Source organism: Schistocerca cancellata, chromosome 6, assembly GCF_023864275.1.
Source record: "Schistocerca cancellata isolate TAMUIC-IGC-003103 chromosome 6, iqSchCanc2.1, whole genome shotgun sequence".
In the NCBI taxonomy this organism is placed as follows: Eukaryota; Metazoa; Arthropoda; class Insecta; order Orthoptera; family Acrididae; genus Schistocerca; species Schistocerca cancellata.
Genome location: NC_064631.1, coordinates 40,893,378 through 40,912,237, shown reverse-complemented (window position 1 = coordinate 40,912,237; position 18,860 = coordinate 40,893,378). Strand labels below are relative to the sequence as shown.

The 18,860-nt window shown below is 46.3% G+C and overlaps 1 protein-coding gene and 1 pseudogene across 1 annotated transcript in view; both read left to right on the top strand.

The window, feature by feature from the left end:
• The first annotated feature begins 4,868 nt into the window (after window positions 1-4,868).
• On the top strand, window positions 4,869-4,986 carry LOC126089601 (5S ribosomal RNA; annotated as a pseudogene).
• A 9,022-nt stretch (window positions 4,987-14,008) lies between these two features.
• Window positions 14,009-18,860, top strand: part of LOC126191451 (DNA-dependent metalloprotease dvc-1-like) — a 71,119-nt gene continuing 66,267 nt past the window's right edge. Inside the window, exon 1 of the mRNA XM_049932331.1 lies at window positions 14,009-14,105. The gene's annotated coding sequence lies outside the window, so the exon portion shown is untranslated. The remainder of the gene's footprint in view (window positions 14,106-18,860) is intronic.

The following is an 18,860-nucleotide window of genomic DNA, read 5'->3' as shown; positions in this document are numbered from 1 at the left end:
CAGCGAACGACCGTCGCAGGTAGCAAGAAGAGAACCGCACCGGAAATGACCGCGGAGAAGCCCTCGGACGTTGGCGCGCCAGGTACATATAGGCTGCGGCCGCGAGCTCGCCTCCAGTTCACCACCGGCAATGGAGGGTGAAGCTTTGACAATGCCAACCACTCGTGCTGGCGAAACGTCAGAAAAATCATTAGATGAACGTCGGCCGAAGAACCCGAGACAGAAGCCAATAGGCAGTTTGTCAACAAGTGGCCACGAAAGCCTTAACAATACTGTCGAATGCCTTGGACATGTCGAGGAATACCGCCTCAAGGTCCTCTCTACGGTCCAGCGCTCCCTTGCCTGTTCGACCAACCTAAGGAGCTGTTGTTGGGTATAGCGCCCGCTCCGGAAACCGAACTGCTCATCCGAAAGCAGGCGCTCATCCTTCACGTGTCTGCACAGCCGTTTGGCCTAAAGCCTTTCAAAAACCTTAGAAAGGGCTGGAAGTAGGCTTATTGGCCTGTAATTGTGCGCGAGTCTCGTATCCTTACCAGGCAACAACCTCCGTGTGTCTCCAGTGAGATGGGAAACTGCCACTTCGTAAGATGTTATTAAAGATAACAGTAGAAATATGGACCGCGCCTTGCGGCATTTGGAGGAGGATTGCCTGCTTTAGGGGACTGAATTGAGAAAGTTGTACCCGCACTTCTTCCTCAGTTACTGCTTCAATGACGTCGTCCTCGTCCCGATTTTCCAAGAAAACTGGTAAACGCTCTTTCACTAATCGTATGTGGTTGTCATCAGCTACGTCATCGGTAGGCGTGAAATTCTCCGCGAACGCGTCCGTCAATGCGTTTGTCTTGGCTTCGGGCTTAGGCTACAACCTCACGCCCGACTTGTAGAGGTGGAATGCGATGTTTCTTCCGCACAGACTGTTTGGTGACGCACCATGCGCTGTTATCATCAGTTCGGAGGGTGGCTATTTTGCCCTCCCAGTCCCGATTTCGGTGCTGGTCGACAACAACTTTCATTTCACGGGGAAGGCGAATCAATCGCCGTTTCGTCGCACGTTGTCCTGTCAACTGCCATTCACGAGACATGCGGTTTTTCTTCGCGATCGTTTCCAAGACGTTTGGAAGAATATGTCGGAAGAAATCTCGGTGTCGCTGCGGTCGATGGGGAGTGGGTGCGTCAACGGCTGGCAGCGTGAGGTGCGTGAGTATTACGAGCGCCTCCTCCACAACGGCTTCGTCAGGATTATGAGTGAGAGGAAGGGTGTCTTCTAGGTGCACTTTAAAGTGATCCCAGTCGACGTTCCGCAACTGTCATCGGCCATTCACTGGGGAATTTCCGTCCAGGTCAAGGTCAAAGACAACCGGCACATGATCGACGAAAGTGCACACCTAGAGGATGCTAAGTCTGGTAACCAGCGCCTTTTAAAATGGCAATGTCTAGGACATTAGGGCGCCCACGGTGTGGATAAATTGCTCGGTCGTAACTTCCCAATGTTATCGCATCACGTGCCTCAGCCACGCGGAAGAGGCGACGTCCGCTGAGATAGGTAATGCACGAATACCACTCGGCATTTTTCGCATTCAGATCACCGCTGTGACTATTTTGCCGTGCACAGAGAGGAGCTTATCGACAACATCTCGTGGTATTAAATTCCCTCTAGATTGGCGATATGCTGCTACAAACATGAGTTGTCCCATCGACGTGCTGACTGAGACACATGTTGCTTCGATACCTTCGAGCTCAGGAAGCTGAAATAGATGGTGTCTGAGTTTAGCTTTGACATAGGCGGCAGTACCGTCTCCCACCGTTTCGCGATCAGTCCGGTAGAAACAGAACTCAGCGGCCCGCACATGAACTCCGGGCTTGAGGTGTGTTTCACTCATCGAGCAGATATCTATCGCTTCTTCTCGTAGGAACTGACGAAATTCGCCGTCCTATGTACGAATGCCATTGGCATTCGAAACACACACGGTTAAACCACATATCGTTGTATTTACGAGGGCAGCTCAATAAGTAATGCAACACATTTTTTTTCTCGGCCAATTTGGGTTGAAAAAACCGGAAATTTCTTGTGGAATATTTTCAAACATTCCCGCTTCGTCTCGTATAGTTTCATTGACTTCCGACAGGTGGCAGCGCTGTACGGAGCTGTTAAAATGGCGTCTGTAATGGATGTGCGTTGCGAACAACGGGCAGTGATCGAGTTTCTTTTGGCGGAAAACCAGGGCATCTCAGGTATTCATAGGCGCTTGCAGAATGTCTACGGTGATCTGGCAGTGGACAAAAGCACGGTGAGTCGTTGGGCAAAGCGTGTGTCATCATCGCCGCAAGGTCAAGCAAGACTGTCTGATCTCCCGCGTGCGGGCCGGCCGTGCACAGCTGTGACTCCTGCAATGGCGGAGCGTGCGAACACACTCGTTCGAGATGATCGACGGATCACCATCAAACAACTCAGTGCTCAACTTGACATCTCTGTTGGTAGTGCTGTCACAATTGTTCACCAGTTGGGATATTCAAAGGTTTGTTCCCGCTGGGTCCCTCGTTGTCTAACCGAACACCATAAAGAGCAAAGGAGAACCATCTGTGCGGAATTGCTTGCTCGTCATGTGGCTGAGGGTGACAATTTCTTGTCAAAGATTGTTACAGGCGATGAAACATGGGTTCATCACTTCGAACCTGAAACAAAACGGCAATCAATGGAGTGGCGCCACACCCACTCCCCTACCAAGAAAAAGTTTAAAGCCATACCCTCAGCCGGTAAAGTCATGGTTACAGTCTTCTGGGACGCTGAAGGGGTTATTCTGTTCGATGTCCTTCCCCATGGTCAAACGATCAACGCTGAAGTGTATTGTGCTACTCTTCAGAAATTGAAGAAACGACTTCAGCGTGTTCGTAGGCACAAAAATCTGAACGAACTTCTCCTTCTTCATGACAACGCAAGACCTCACACAAGTCTTCGCACCCGAGAGGAGCTCACAAAACTTCAGTGGACTGTTCTTCCTCATGCACCCTGCAGCCCCGATCCCGCACCGTCGGATTTCCATATGTTTGGCCCAATGAAGGACGCAATCCGTGGGAGGCACTACGCGGATGATGAAGAAGTTATTGATGCAGTACGACGTTGGCTCCGACATCGACCAGTGGAATGGTACCGTGCAAGCATACAGGCCCTCATTTCAAGGTGGCGTAAGGCCGTAGCATTGAATGGAGATTACGTTGAAAAATAGTGTTGTGTAGCTAAAAGATTGGGGAATAACCTGGTGTATTTCAATGCTGAATAAAACAACCCCTGTTTCAGAAAAAAAGTGTTGCATTACTTATTGAACTGCCCTCGTAGTTCTCTGGTTTTCCCGCAGTTATGACCTCTAGGTTCATTGCAGCCATTATTGTCTACAGGAGTTCCACTATGAGCTGCTTCACTGAAAGAATCAGCGTTTTGAGATCGTCAGTGTTACTGGAACTTGTCTCAACACTGGTCTGACTTACTGGAGAAGAGTTGTCAGTGCTTTTTGCCTCAGATTGCTGAGAATCTTGGACAACACGCTGCTGTCGTTGCGGCAGCTGAGGAATGTGCTCTCTCTTCCGTCCGCTCCCGTAAGCGGCTACAGAAGTCGCTGGGCGTTCCCTTTTCGGTCCGCGCCCTGGAACGACTATCTCCACTTCCTGAGACAGCCGCCCCCCCCCCCCGCCCCCATCCCCCAATCGCCGCCTGCACACCAGCATTGATTGATTGATTGTCTTGGGATGAGGGCTAATATCTGTATTCTGACCACCGACGCGAGTTACGCCTTCGCGAGGGGAAATACGACTCGCCTGGGGAGCGCTGCCTTGCCAGACTTTTCCCGCGGCATTTGCGAATGTCTTGCCTGCCTGTACCTCACTAGATACGCGAGATTTGTTCTTCGCGCCGCCTCGTCTAAATACAGCACAACCGCGGTAACAGGCTTTTTCGGGGGCAATTGCAGCATTTAGGCTTATCAGTCCGTGATAAGGGACATTCACCAATTGCGTGGCTTCCCGCACATGTAACGCAACGGGTGGGCATTGTGCGAAATCTAGCCACGAGGTCGAGGCCTTGCCTGTTAAAGCACTGTACCCTCCCGCGCTTCCGTCTCAGTTTCTACACTTCTACGTAAATATTCGCGACGAACTCGACTTGGGGAGCATTTCCCTGTTCGCGACGTTCTCCCGGAGCACCACGCAGAACAGAGGCTGTTCTTTGTGGGTCTTAGGAGACTTCATTTTGCTTACAGAGCGTGCGTCGAAGCCTAGAAAACTCAGTTCTTCATGGAAGTGATCTGGCTTCATATTGAAGAGCAGCCTTCTAAACAATGCCTTAATCAGTTTCACTGTTTCTGAGGCGTACGTAAAGCTACGTATTTTTTCGTCCCTGACCGCTTTCATCACTGACTCGTAGTCATCTTCGGAGCGCGTTGTAACTCTCTAAAGATCGCATCCTGTAAGACGAACTGCGAAATTATTTTGCACGACTGATTTGATGAATTGGAGGGATCTGTAATCCTCTTTCCAGTTGATAACTACCGGTGGTGGAGGTGGTACCCTTTTTCCCTGCTCGGCCGGCACGGATACGTCCATGTCGGCTGTAGCTACATTGACACTGCCATTTAGGCTATAAAAGCGATTGTCGGTTTCCACTTGTTGCGTTGGCGCGTTAAGTGTCACTGCCCTCGCGGTATGTTTGCGGTTTGGTGTGACAAAGCCGTCTTCATTAGGCATCTCTCGCGCTTGCTGTGCCCTAGTGCCTTGTCTGGACGTATTGATACGCTGCAGCAGAGCGTCTAGTCGGTTTGGAAACCTGAATCACGTCGGCACGCCGCTTCCGTAAATTTGATCCCGTGTCTACATCGGTTGCCAACGGCCTTGTCGCAGTGGTAACACCGGTTCCCGTCAGATCACCGAAGTTAAACGCTGTCGGGCTGGGCCAGCACTTGGATGGGTGACCATCCGGTCTGCCGAGCGCTGTTGGCAAGCGGGGTGCACTCAGCCTTTGGGAGGCAAACTGAGGAGCTACTCGATTGAGAAGTAGCGGCTCCAGTCTCCGAAACTGACTTACGGCCGGGAGAGCGGTGTGCCTCTCCATATCCGCATCCAGTGACGCCTATGATCTGAGGATGACACGGCGGTCGGTCATTACCGTCGGGCCTTTATGGCCTGTTCGGGAGGAGAGGATTTTTTTTACATCGGTTGGCCTGGTATCGGGAGTGATTCCCATCACAATGGCCACGTTTGCTTCTACGATATGCGAGTGGTCAGCGCTCACGTTCGCAGTGTTCGCAGGTGGTGTATTTGCGCTGCTGTGAGCAATAGCTGGCGGAGCAAGCTCAACGTCACGCTGTTGTACAAGTGCAAGAGCGAGCGAGACCGTGGTCCAGTCCGCTGCACCATCTCGGTTGGGACGATCCGTCTGCCGGCCCCCACGTCCAGTTCTGTGGTGACGTGGGGTTGCTATTCTGTCGTTCTGCGCAACGGATTAATCTGAGATGTACCCTTTACCCTGTGGCTCCTGCAAGATGCAATTTCCACCCCCACACTACTACAGAAGTCAGACAAATGCTCCTAACGTAGTAAAGAGAAATGCCTGAAAAACTTTCAGCAATAAATATCTTCTGGAGTCGGCGACTGTAAGGAAATGACACAAAAATTCACAAAATGTCTTACATAACTAGTGGGATACTTGGGTACTGGAGTAGTGCTAGTTAGTGTAAGAAAAAATGAAACTAACGAAGAAATACATGAAACTAACGAAAATTATTTTTTATTTTGCAAAAATTCTGAGAAATGACAATGGCACTTTTAGTTATGAACTGAACACGTTATTTCTGGGCTCTTTTCGGACTGTGAAGTTACCTATTAAGGATAAGATTCCCTAATGAAATTTCTATACAAAGTTTAAGATTGTTATTGACTTGGCAGAATGGTTGAGAACTGGGCCTACTCAACTTGAATAATTATCCATTAGAATGTTGCTAGGTACGGTCGAGGCTGTCGCGTGTTAAATGCAGTGAAGTGTACTGTTGTGGAGGAAATATGGGGCTCGCAAGAGCTGTAGCGCACAATACCGTAAGCTGCGAAGACTGCTGTCTGCGCCGCTCGCTGCTGACAAATAAGATAACTCTTGTTCTGTCTGGACTGACCTTCGCCAATCAAACTCTCTGTTGTGTACATAGTTCCGCGTAGTCAGCGCATACACAACTGTCCCACTAGAGCGCGGCACGCTAAGCACAACAGTGCAGGCGCAGCGCTCGTCCGTCTCCGCACTACGAGATGGCGCTGTCTTAGAGACGGACCAAATTCTGCTTCCGCCGATCAGCGTATTAATATGTAACGCAGCCAATGAGATTGCTGCTAACGTAGAACCTTTTCTTCTCGCGGATCACACTCGCACAGTGATACATGAATGCGCGAGGTATTATAACGAGTGTACAGACCTCCGATTAGTCAGTCTGCACCAGTCTGCATCAGTCTTTACCAGTCTGCATTAGTCTGCACCAGTCTATAGTCACGTTTCAGTCTGTGCCTAATAAGATTATCATATTCCTGTACAAATCCATGAAGATAAATGTATAGACACTTTGTCAAGTATCAGAGATATGTGAGAATACGATTAATGTACCAAGACCAAAGGAACTTCAGATTGTCAATTGTAAACAGCATCCAGAATCAAGTTACGTAATATCTATGAATTTTATTATTTTAATAAATGTGTGTGAAAATTAATCAAGTTCTGTTTAAAATTGGTCACCGTCAATCTGCTACTCTAAGCGTGCAAGTGGCATTTCTATCGTCTGACCTAACGGCAGAAGATAAACACGCCACAATAAGACCACGAGACATATTGCTGACACTCGCCTACTTCGTTAGAGCGACAAGTCAAATAATCTGATGGTGTGTGTACCGAGGGTCTTCCAGTACGCACACCACACTCTCCCTATGCCTTGATGAAGTCAAGGACTCCTATTCAACCGTAGTCCAACTATTGGCATGGTACACCAGTCAGATAACCAGTGCACCGCGATACCACTCAAAAATTCGCTCGCAGGTGTTTAACTATAACTCTGTCTGTTCACACTGTGCAATAAGAGTGGCAGCCAACACAGTGAACAACGCTTAATCGCAAGGACTCAGTATAGAGACGCCCTTTGATTCGCTCTCGACAGAGGTGCTCTCCCAGTGAAGTACTGAGGAGAGACTTGTTCCTCACTCTTTGAATACACGTACGGGCGCGCAAGCTCTCGTTACATGTTCTCGCTCCAAGAGCGACAACGGAACAGCCCCTCTCCACACCGGACGTGAAGGGGTATGTCTTTCGGTCTCTTCCATTACTCCTTCAGCTCAAGGCATCAGAAATATCGTCTGCCAATCAGCATTGCTCTTCTAAAACGGGAGAATGACGTTTCGTTTAAGGCGACCAATCGGAAAATCTGTAGCATCGGCATTTGGCGTTTGCTGTCTCCCTGTGAAAATCTCTGAAACTGCATGCTATTTTTGTAAAGAATGCGTAGGCTGGGCGCTCCCACACAATGTAGCGGAATTTGCTTTTGAGCCGAACACGGGGTCGTCCTTTCACACGGGCAAACGCCGTCTGCTCTACAGGCAGTCACCGGCCGACATAGATAGGTTGGGACCGGCCTCCTGGCGTGCGGTTGCTCTCCCGAACTAAAAGCCCCTGCGACCGTCGTATCTGGAATGTATGTGTGTACGCCAGCCTCGAGTATTTCAGCCACGGCGCGCTTACTTGTTATTTGCGTATCGTTTACATGAATTCGTAGAACATTGACTTTATCTTATCGAGTTTGGGTTCGAATGAAGCGTCTTGATGTGCGGAACATGATTGTGAGGGCGGAATGTGTAAGCAGTGAAGGTCAGGAGACCACGACGTCTTACACAGTGTTCTAGCGACTGCATACGATGGCATTGCCGTCAACACAGGCCGCTTCTGAACTGCTTTGGTGCATGCGATGCCCTGGACCCGTCCGCGCTTGGAGCATCTGCTTGAGTGGCACAAGGCTATGGGAAGTCGCTCGACACATGACAGGTGCTACCGCCGCCTTTTGCAGAGGCTGTTACAGCGTCTGACGCTGTCAATGGAGGGGAAGCACACTCTGGGAAGCCATCAGCTACATGCGAGGCGCTACCATCGCCTCTTTGCTCGTGCTTAGCCGTAGCCACGTCCAGAGTCGATGCGTGCGGACCTTGTGCTATGCGCAAACCGCTGGTATTTTTACGATTTACGACAGTCATTGACCATCGGAATTTACAGGTTTTAAGAAATGAGAATTAAGAGTGTGTAACAAAATTAATTGACATATATAGAAAAACATCGAAAGTAGTGCTTTATAATTTTGTGTGGACGCAGACATAATTTCGTTGAGAATTCCGACGTAATTTAAAAGTTTCCAGAAGTCGAAAGAAAAAACGAAAAGTATTCCTATTATGTGTATGAATGCAAATAATATTTTTATCAAAAAAGAGCTTGCCTATTTGCCGAAAATAAATTTGTAAGCTACAAAATACGCTTTGTACTCATCGGCGTAGCAAGTTTACATAAATTACTCAGTAACTGTTGAAAGTACAATATTTCTAGCATGTTCACAAACTCGTGATTGAGCGCAGAATACAATTGCAAAAATCAGATTTTTCGTAAGTTGACTGAAACGGTCTAATTACTGGTATAGGTGCATTGTAGCACTGTACATTAAACAATTAATTAAGCATAAAAAGTGGCCTGCCAGAGTGACCAAGCGGTTCTAGGCGCTTCAGTCTGGAACCGCGCGACGGCTACGGTCGCAGTTTCGAATCCTGCCTCGGGCATGGATGTGTGTGATGTCCTTAGGTTAGTTAGGTTTAAGTAATTCTAAGTTCTAGGGGACTGATGACCTCAGATGTTAAGTCCCATAGTGCTCAGAGCCATTTGAACCATAAAAAATGTAATCTGTAGTCTCTTCAGGGGGTGACGAAGAATGCCCCAAGAGCTGTTTTATTACAATGCACACACAGTTTGTTTTTACTCGGTACGATCGCATCGACCAGCAGGAATATGCAATCCGTCGAACGGCTCATAGCGGGCGTGTGTAGTTCGAAGAGATCCAGGATGCGTTCACCGTACTCCCCGAGCCATCAAACTCTCCGGGTTTAAACGCAGTCGAGGGTCTGTGGGACCGTCTCGACTGGACTCCTCCCTCAACCAAGAAATCTAGCGCATCAGGCCAAGACACAACTTATGTTTTGACAGAGCACAGAGAAACTGTGTGTCTGTGAAACTATTGCGTTCATTTGTCGCAGCTGATGCGACAAACTACACTCCTGGAAATGGAAAAAAGAACACATTGACACCGGTGTGTCAGACCCACCATACTTGCTCCGGACACTGCGAGAGGGCTGTACAAGCAATGATCACACGCACGGCACAGCGGACACACCAGGAACCGCGGTGTTGGCTGTCGAATGGCGCTAGCTGCGCAGCATTTGTGCACCGCCGCCGTCAGTGTCAGCCAGTTTGCCGTTGCATACGGAGCTCCATCGCAGTCTTTAACACTGGTAGCATGCCGCGACAGCGTGGACGTGAACCGTATGTGCAGTTGACGGACTTTGAGCGAGGGCGTATAGTGGGCATGCGGGAGGCCGGGTGGACGTACCGCCGAATTGCTCAACACGTGGGGCGTGAGGTCTCCACAGTACATCGATGTTGTCGCCAGTGGTCGGCGGAAGGTGCACGTGCCCGTCAACCTGGGACCCGACCGCAGCGACGCACGGATGCACGCCAAGACCGTAGGATCCTACGCAGTGCCGTAGGGGACCGCACCGCCACTTCCCAGCAAATTAGGGACACTGTTGCTCCTGGGGTATCGGCGAGGACCATTCGCAACCGTCTCCATGAAGCTGGGCTACGGTCCCGCACACCGTTAGGCCGTCTTCCGCTCACGCCCCAACATCGTACAGCCCGCCTCCAGTGGCGTCGCGACAGGCGTGAATGGAGGGACGAATGGAGACGTGTCGTCTTCAGCGATGAGAGTCGCTTCTGCCTTGGTGCCAATGATGGTCGTATGCGTGTTTGGCGCCGTGCAGGTGAGCGCCACAATCAGGACTGCATACGACCGAGGCACACAGGGCCAACACCCGGCATCATGGTGTGGGGAGCGATCTCCAACACTGGCCGTACACCACTGGTGATCGTCGAGGGGACACTGAATAGTGCACGGTACATCCAAACCGTCATCGAACCCATCGTTCTACCATTCCTAGACCGGCAAGGGAACTTGCTGTTCCAACAGGACAATGCACGTCCGCATGTATCCCGTGCCACCCAACGTGCTCCGGATCTGTCCCCCATTGAGCATGTTTGGGACTGAATGAAGCGTCGTCTCACGCGGTCTGCACGTCCAGCACGAACGCTGGTCCAACTGAGGCGCCAGGTGGAAATGGCATGGCAAGCCGTTCCACAGGACTACATCCAGCATCTCTACGATCGTCTCCATGGGAGAATAGCAGCCTGCATTGCTGCGAAAGGTGGATATACACTGTACTAGTGCCGACATTGTGCATGCTCTGTTGCCTGTGTCTATGTGCCTGTGGTTCTGTCAGTGTGATCATGTGATGTATCTGACCCCAGGAATGTGTCAATAAAGTTTCCCCTTCCTGGGACAATGAATTCACGGTGTTCTTATTTCAATTTCCAGGAGTGTATATTGCGTTCATTTGTCGCAGCTGATGCGACAAACTATTATGTTTTCATTATTTCCTTGGGACTGATTACATTCACATTCATACGAACACCTAAATCGGGCAAGGAGGCATATCTCACTCAGTTACCAGGAGCACAAATTAGATGGATCGATAAGAGATTCCTATCATACGACACACGTATTGCCACTAATGCAGTGTATGGCACACCAGACGTATTTTCTGGCGGAGGATTCGGTTGACTTGTCGTCTTGTCATCAAGCGTTTGCGCTTCCCACTCGAAAGCCATTTCATTTCGGCTGCTAACAGAATAGTTTTGCAGAATCAACTGCGGTTATAGGTCCCTACCCTACCTTACACCTCGCTGTTGCAAATAGACGTTACACCAAGATATAGACGCAAATCTGAATAAAGCGAACAGCGAAAATAAAAGAAATATTGGCGCAGAAAGGTTTGAACACAGCTCGCCCTCTTGTCAGTTCAACACCGTATCCACTTTTTAATTTATTTTATTTTTTACTTCTCTTCATTTTGCTCCGCAAGCATTGTTCATTGCGTTTGGTCTAGGCCTACGTCGCATGACATCCATTCAAGTTGATCGTTAACTCCTTCACTCAGTTTATTTTATTATAGAGCGCCACCGGCTCTCTGACCGAATGTACTTGCTTTATATAAAACTTCCTGGCAGATTAAAACTGTGTGCCCGACCGAGACTCGAACTCGGGACCATTGCCGTTCGCGGGCAAGTGCTCTACCATCTGAGCTACCGAAGCACGACTCACGCCTGGTCTCACAGCTTTACTTCTGCCAGTATCTCGTCTCCTACCTTCCAAACTTTACAGAAGCTCTCCTGCGAACCTTGCAGAACTAGCATTCCTGAAAGAAAGGATACTGCGGAGACATGGCTTAGCCACAGCCTGGGGGATGTTTCCAGATGTAGTCGTGCTTCGGTAGCTCAGATGGTAGAGCACTTGCCCGCGAAAGGCAAAGGTCCCGAGTTCAAGTCTCGGTCGGGCACACAGTTTTAATCTGCCAGGAAGTTTCATATCAGCGCACACTCCGCTGCAGAGTGAAAATCTCATTTTGCTTTATATAGTTGCTAAAAAGAAGTCCAGCCTATATTCAAGCCTTCTGCTGTGACGAGCGAAGTGGGGGATTGTTTTTTTTACAGTTCTAGCAGTTGCTAGATTCTTCATTTCTCTTGCATTTATTGTATTTCCTAGAGGATGCGCGCTACCACGATCTAGTCTTTGTTATTCTAATTAACAATGAGTTTCTTACACTTAGGGGGCATTTTTTATGCTACATATAAAAATAAATTAATAAAGTTTGCACGAATATCTTTCGTTTCATTTATTTTGCTTTACCATTATGTATTGCCTCAGGCAACTATAAATCACCTTAGACGTTTCATTTTAGGTAACAATTATGGGGTTCTAACTGCACTGAATTTCAGGTCATCCTAACTCCTGCCAGTGGCTAGAAACTATAGTGTAGGTAACAGCCTCTCCTCACAGCTTACAGCCTCCCTCACGACAGTGTTAGCTTTCGTTAAGAATTGTTTGATGATATTCAGAAACTCCGAAATACAAGTTTCATCCATTCTTAGATAACTACGGAAATCTTCTGCTCTCGCCTTCTCAAGTAGCAGAGAAAGAGTGAATTTCTTTCTTTGCATTAGCCACTTCTCTTCCCACAGCTCTGTGTCAGCTTTTTCCACCTCTAAAACAGCCAACGCAAACTCCAGTGTTTTTTTCTGTGTAAAACTAAGCGGGTTCTCGTAGAATATAAACACAACGAACTTACGACAGACAAAGCAGAACAACATGGGGGCGCTGTAATTGCTGAGTGCAGTGAGTCGGGATATGCCTAGGCTGCCACAAAACTGGACGGTCGGTCGGCCGGTAAATTGGTGCGTGTGTACGGGCCTCTTAGCAGACGGAACCAACGTGTTCAGCAGCATCCACCATTTGCAAGTGAATAAATCACGCTGGTTTCCAGATGAGCAGTTTTTCCTGAATCAGTGAAGATTCTGTGAGAGGGGCATATTTTCCTCCAGGAACGTCATAATGGTCGATATTAGATTATGCTATAGCCCTTGCAACTAACGGAAGTTTCTAATTTCTTTATTGTTTTTTCATCCCTCCGCCCCCATATGGGCGGGGGGGGGGTGAGCTTTTAGCGTTACAGGCAACGCGCTCTTCAGTCAACCGACAATAAAAATTAAATGAGATGAAAAACAGTGTGTGGGTGATACTGCCACTGAATTTAAAACTTTTTAGAGGTGAAAAATAAAATGAAAGTTTTTAGATGTACCAGAGATATGCTCCTTGCTCTAGTAGTTAAAAACAGTAATAAAAGGTAAAACGAAATCAACAAGCGCACATTTAAAAACACTTAAAACACTGAAATTTAAATTTCCTGCCAGTAAAAGCTGGAAGGACCTGCTCTGGGATAGGAAGTCAGAAGTCTGGTGTCGAAGGGGCAAAGGTTAGCGAATAATGAAGGTGGGACTGTGGTGGTGTACGGATGCTGGATTGTTGCATGGCAGCGGTGGGGTAGGTGTGGTTTTTGGGACAGGAGAGGGGGGGAAGGCGAAATTGCTGACGCTAATAACTGTTGGGAAAACGGGATTGGGAAAAGAAAGGCAGATGGGGAAAAATGGGGTGGTCAGGAAATGTGGGGAGGGAATGAAAGCCGTGATATGGTGGGATGGGTGGGGTGGACTTACAACTGGTAGCAGAGGTAAATGTCGTAAGTCATAATCTGGGGGGTGAAGTTGATGGAAGTTTCTTTGGAAGAGTATGTGTAGGGTGTGTATGGTTGATGGAATGTGCTGGTAAAGGCGCGGCAGCATTTGAGGATTGGATAGTAGAGGGGAAACGATAGGATTATTGGAGTGGAGTTTGCGGATGGTGTAGATTGTTTGGAGGTGTTCCATGTGAGTTAGGAGAGGCGAAAGGTAGTTATCTTAGTTTTAAAGTTCACAGCTCGGTTCTTTTCGCCGTTTTGTATACAGTAGTGGCCTGTAATGTTTTCCAGTAACGCGGGACTTGTCACTTCTCGAGATATTCTCTATAAATATAAGTACGGAAAGAAGAACTGCTCTGTCCCCAAGGTGTGTTCCGAAAATTGCTATGGAGAGTAGGAGAATAGCGATAATTCTCTTCGTTTTACATACATTCGATGGCGCCAGATAACTTTCTTTCGGCACAATTAGGTTGGCAGCAGTGAGAACTCCACTGGCAGTTAACTTCGGGCATATACTCACGAACGGTTGTTGTTTTTGAGTAGTTAGCTGCGGTGCATGTCGACTTGTTTCCGTTTGTGTTTCGGAGGTGAGCCAGGCTACCCTACCTTTCGACTATAGCAACAGGATTACGTCGTACTCACAAAGCTCCTTAAAGGTATGTATTTCCTCAGTGTGTCACGCCCTTTCCACTTCTTGTAATAAAAGTAAATTAATCCAGGAAGATCCTTGAATTAGTGGGGGGAACTTACCAGTATTTCGCGTAAGAAGACACAGATTTGTTTGTGTTCTAGTTTACAGTTAAGAGATTTTTTTGAGGAATGATGAAATTTAACATTTTCTAACCTAGGTGTGCTTCGCATTTATATTTAAAGTTTTCATTTACTACCGTTCCGGATATTAAGATTTGCTTTACGAAATGTTAATTTTAGGTTAATTGCCGTTCACATTCGGATTCAAATTTAAAATAGGGTCTTATATTTGTTACTTTCAGGAAGTATCTTGAGCGTATCTTCAAATGATCGTTCCCTCGAATGTGTAAAATGGATAGTTCTGATAATAATTTCTACATAAATGTATGCTTTCTTCAGATTTTTTTTATCTGAAAAGGACTGCACCTTATTTCTGTCTTCGTCAATGAGCGACTTCCTTAATTTTGAACCTGAGGTGACCTTTTACAATTTGTCTGTTTTAAGCACCTTGAGTCATATTTCTTTCTTGCATTAAGCTGTTTTCGTAATTTTTTTTACAGTAAATGATCTGCTTGTTATGAGGAAAAGTTTGTTGCTTTTCGTCTGAATTTTTGCCTTAGAAAACAAAATTCGTTAATGTTAAAAGACCTACAGAAGGGAAAAAAGGATGTGACATGATCTTACTTAAAATGATGGGGGCAGATAAAAGGCAGTACTGAACTTGAAATTGTGCTGTGGAAAAGTGATAGATCACCGCTGACAGCTTATTTTCGTCACCTACTTTTTTTTCTCCTAAGGATAGGAGCACGAATATTAGGTTGTGTACCGCGACTCGGTGCGAAGGCTTGACCGAACGTGATGTGTTGTCGGCTGTTCAGACAGGCTGCCGACTCCATTTTGGTCCAATGTTAACGCGACTGAAGAAGCAGCTTAATACAACGGCCGCATCTAGTGGTAGACCGGTGCGTTCGCGTGTAGAACTTAGAGGATCAGTCGGAACGCCATTGATATTGATTCATAACGTAATTCTGAATGGGGTGTTGAGGCATATTCCAGTTTTCAATCCTAGCAGCCGTCAGTTGCCTCTTTTGCAATGTTTCTGCAAGTTTAGTTTTGGTAAGGTATAAATAAAAATTAGTACAAAGATATTATATGGAACTCGTCAGATACCACATCGACGTGATTACTTTGCAATTCACAATTTAGTGCCTGGGCGAGGTATCACCGAACCACCGTTCCACTCTCGAATGGCGCGCGAGAAAAATGAACACTTAAACCTTTCTGAGCGAGCTCTGATTTCTTTAATCATGATCATTTCTCTCTGTATAGGTGAGAGCGCCAACATAATTTTTAGCAAGCGGATGAGGAAATTGGTGATTGAAATTTCACGAGAAGATCCTGCTGCAACAAAAAACCGCCTTTATTTTAATGATTGCCATCCCCTATAATTTAAACAATCGAACTCCCATGTATAAAAGAGCTTCAGGAGTCTGCTTACTTTGAGTTAATGTGTAAAAATTTTGAAGTTAAGCTTGTAAAACCTTTATGGTTCAAAAAATCCTAATTGTTTTATTAGCTTCGGGTTATTCATCTATAGACTAATGGAAAAGTCAAGCGCAGAACAATAATCATATTATATGTTCATGCAAGACTTCTTGACAAATGGCGCATAGTTGTAAGAACAGCCAACTTGTCACGTATCTCAATGTTTTATGTCATATCTCGCGCGCGCGCGCGCGCGCGCGTGTGTGTGTGTGTGTGTGTGTGTGTGTGTGTGTGTGTGTGTGTGTGTGGGGGGGGGGGGGGGGGATTTTTGTTGTTGGATGCGGAAGCCATCAGTCAGAGTGAGGATTTACAGGCTCTAAATCAGTGGTCATGAGACTGCGGTCTCTGGTCCGCATGTGGCCTCAATCAAGTAATCGTGCAGTCGGCGGTTTCAGCCGCATTTTGTAATGGACATGTCTAGAACGAACAACCAAATCAGTTAGTTTCATGTTACATGGATCATTTTGCACGATAAATCTTAATGATGTGCAACGAGTCATTTTACATTCATATTGCAAATTGTGTACATCAACATATTATTTTTTTCCCCCGAAATGAAAGCGAGATATACGGATTGAATTAACAATTCCTACCTACCATAATGGTAAGACAGAGATTTAGGAACCAGGTTTTAAATTGTAAGACATTTCCAGGGTCAGATGTGGACTCTGACAACAATCTATTGGTTATGAACTGTATATTAAAACTGAAGAACCTACAAAAAGGTGGGAATTTAAGGAGATGGGACCTGGATAAACTGACTAAACCAGAGGTTGTACAGAGTTTCAGGGAGAGCATAAGAGAACAATTGAAAGGAAAGGGAAAGAAATACAGTAGAAGAAGAATGGGTAGCTTTGAGGGATGAAATAGTGAAGGCAGCGGAGGATCAAATAGGTAAAAGGACGAGGGCTGGTAGAAACACTTGGGTAACAGAAGAAATATTGAATTTAATTGATGAAAGGAGAAAATATAAAAATGCAGTAAATGAAGCAGGTAAAAAGAAATACAGACGTCTCAAAAATGATACCGATAGGAAGTGCAAAATGGCTAAGCAGGCATGGCTAGAGGACAAATGTAAGGATGTAGAGGCTTATCTCACTAGGGGTAAGATAGATACTGCCTACAGGAAAATTAAAGAGACCTTTGGAGAAAAGAGAACCACTTGTATGAATATCAAGAGCTCAGATGGAAACCCAGTTCAAAGCAAAGAAGGAAAAGCAAAAAGGGGGAAGGAGTATATAGTGTCTATACAAGTGCGATGTACTTGACGACAATATTACGGAAAGGGAAGAGGATGTAGATGAAGATGAAATGGGAGATAAGATACTGCGTGAAGAATTTGAAAGAGCACTGAAAGACCTGAGTCGAAACAAGGCCCTCGGAGTAGACAACATTCCATTAGAACTACTGACAGCCTTGGGAGAGCCAGTCCTGACAAAACTCTACCATCTGGTGAGCAAGATGTATGAGTCAGGTGAAATACCCTCAGACTTAAAGAAGAATATAATAATTCCAGTCCTAAAGAAAGAAGGTGTTGACAGATGTGAAAATTACCGAACTATCGGTTTAATAAGTCACAGCTGCAAAATACTAACGCGAATTCTTTACAGACGAATGGAAAAACTGATAGAAGCCAACCTCGGGGAAGATGAATTTGGATTCCGTAGAAATGTTGGAACACGTGAGGGAATACTGACACTACGACTTATCTTAGAAGAAAGATTAAGGAAAGGCAAACCTACGTTTCTAGCATTTGTAGACTTAGAGAAAGCTTTTGACAATGTTGACTGGAATACTCTCTTTCAAATTCTGAAGGTGGCAAGGGTAAAATACAGGGAGCGAAAGTCTATTTACAATTTGTGCAGAATGCAGATGGCAGTTATAAGAGTCGAGGGGTATGAAAGGGAAGCAGTGGTTGGGAAGGGAGTGAGACAGGCTTGTAGCCTATCCCCAATGTTATTAAATCTGCATATTGAGCAAGCAATAAAGGAAACAAAAGAAAAGTTCGGAGTAGGTATTAAAATCCATGGAGAAGAAATAAAAACTTTGAGGTTCGCCGATGACATTGTAATTCTTTCAGAGACAGCAAAGGACGTGGAAGAGCAGTTGAACGGAATGGACAGTGTCTTGAAAGGAGGATATAAGATGAACGTCAACAAAAGCAAAACGAGGATAATGGAATGTAGTCGAATTAAGTCGGGTGATGCTGAGGGAATTAGATTAGGAAATGACACTTGAAGTAGTAAAGGAGTTTTGCTATTTGCAGAGCAAAATAACTCATGGTGGTCGAAGTAGAGAGGATATAAAACGTAGACTGGCAATGGCAAGGAAAGCGTTTCTGAAGAAGAAAAATTTAACATTGAATATAGATTTGTCAGGAAGTCGTTTCTGAAAGCATTTGTATGGAGTGTAGCCATGTATGGAAGTGAAACGTGGACGGTAAATAGTTTGGACAAGAAGAATAGAAGCTTTCGAAATGTGGTGCTACAGAAGAATGCTGAAGATTAGATGGGTAGATCACATAACTAATGAGGTATTGAATAGAATTGGGGAGAAGAGGAGCTTGTGGCACAGCTTGACTAGAAGAAGGGATCGGTTGGTAGGACATGTTCTGAGACATCGAGGGATCACCAACTTAGTATGGGAAGGCAGCGTGGAGCGTAAAAATTATAGAGGGAGACCAAAAGATGAATACACTAAGCAGATTCAGAAGGATGTAGGCTGCAGTAGGTATTGGGAGATGAAGAAGCTTGCAGAGGATAGAGTAGCATGGAGAGCTGCATGAAACCAGTCTCAGGACTAAAGACAACAACAACAACAGCAGCCACCCACCACCTTTTACACATTTCAAACATAGAAATTCTTCTCGGAATAGGAGTTGCTAAGGAAGAACTTTTCCAATTTATTTTAAAATTTTACCTTGCTGTCTGTTAGACGTTTTATATCACTGGGTAAGTGGTCTAAATTTTTTCTTACAGCGTTGTGCACCTCTTTCTGTGCTAAAGACAACCTTAATGTATAGTAACGAGTGTCATTTTTTCTTCTAATATCGTAATTATGTACTTCATTGTTAGCCGGCAGCGGTAGCCGAGCGGTTCTAGGCGCTTCAGTCCGGACCTGAGCGACTGCTACGGTCGTAGGTTCGAATCCCGCCTCGGGCATGGATGTGTGTGATG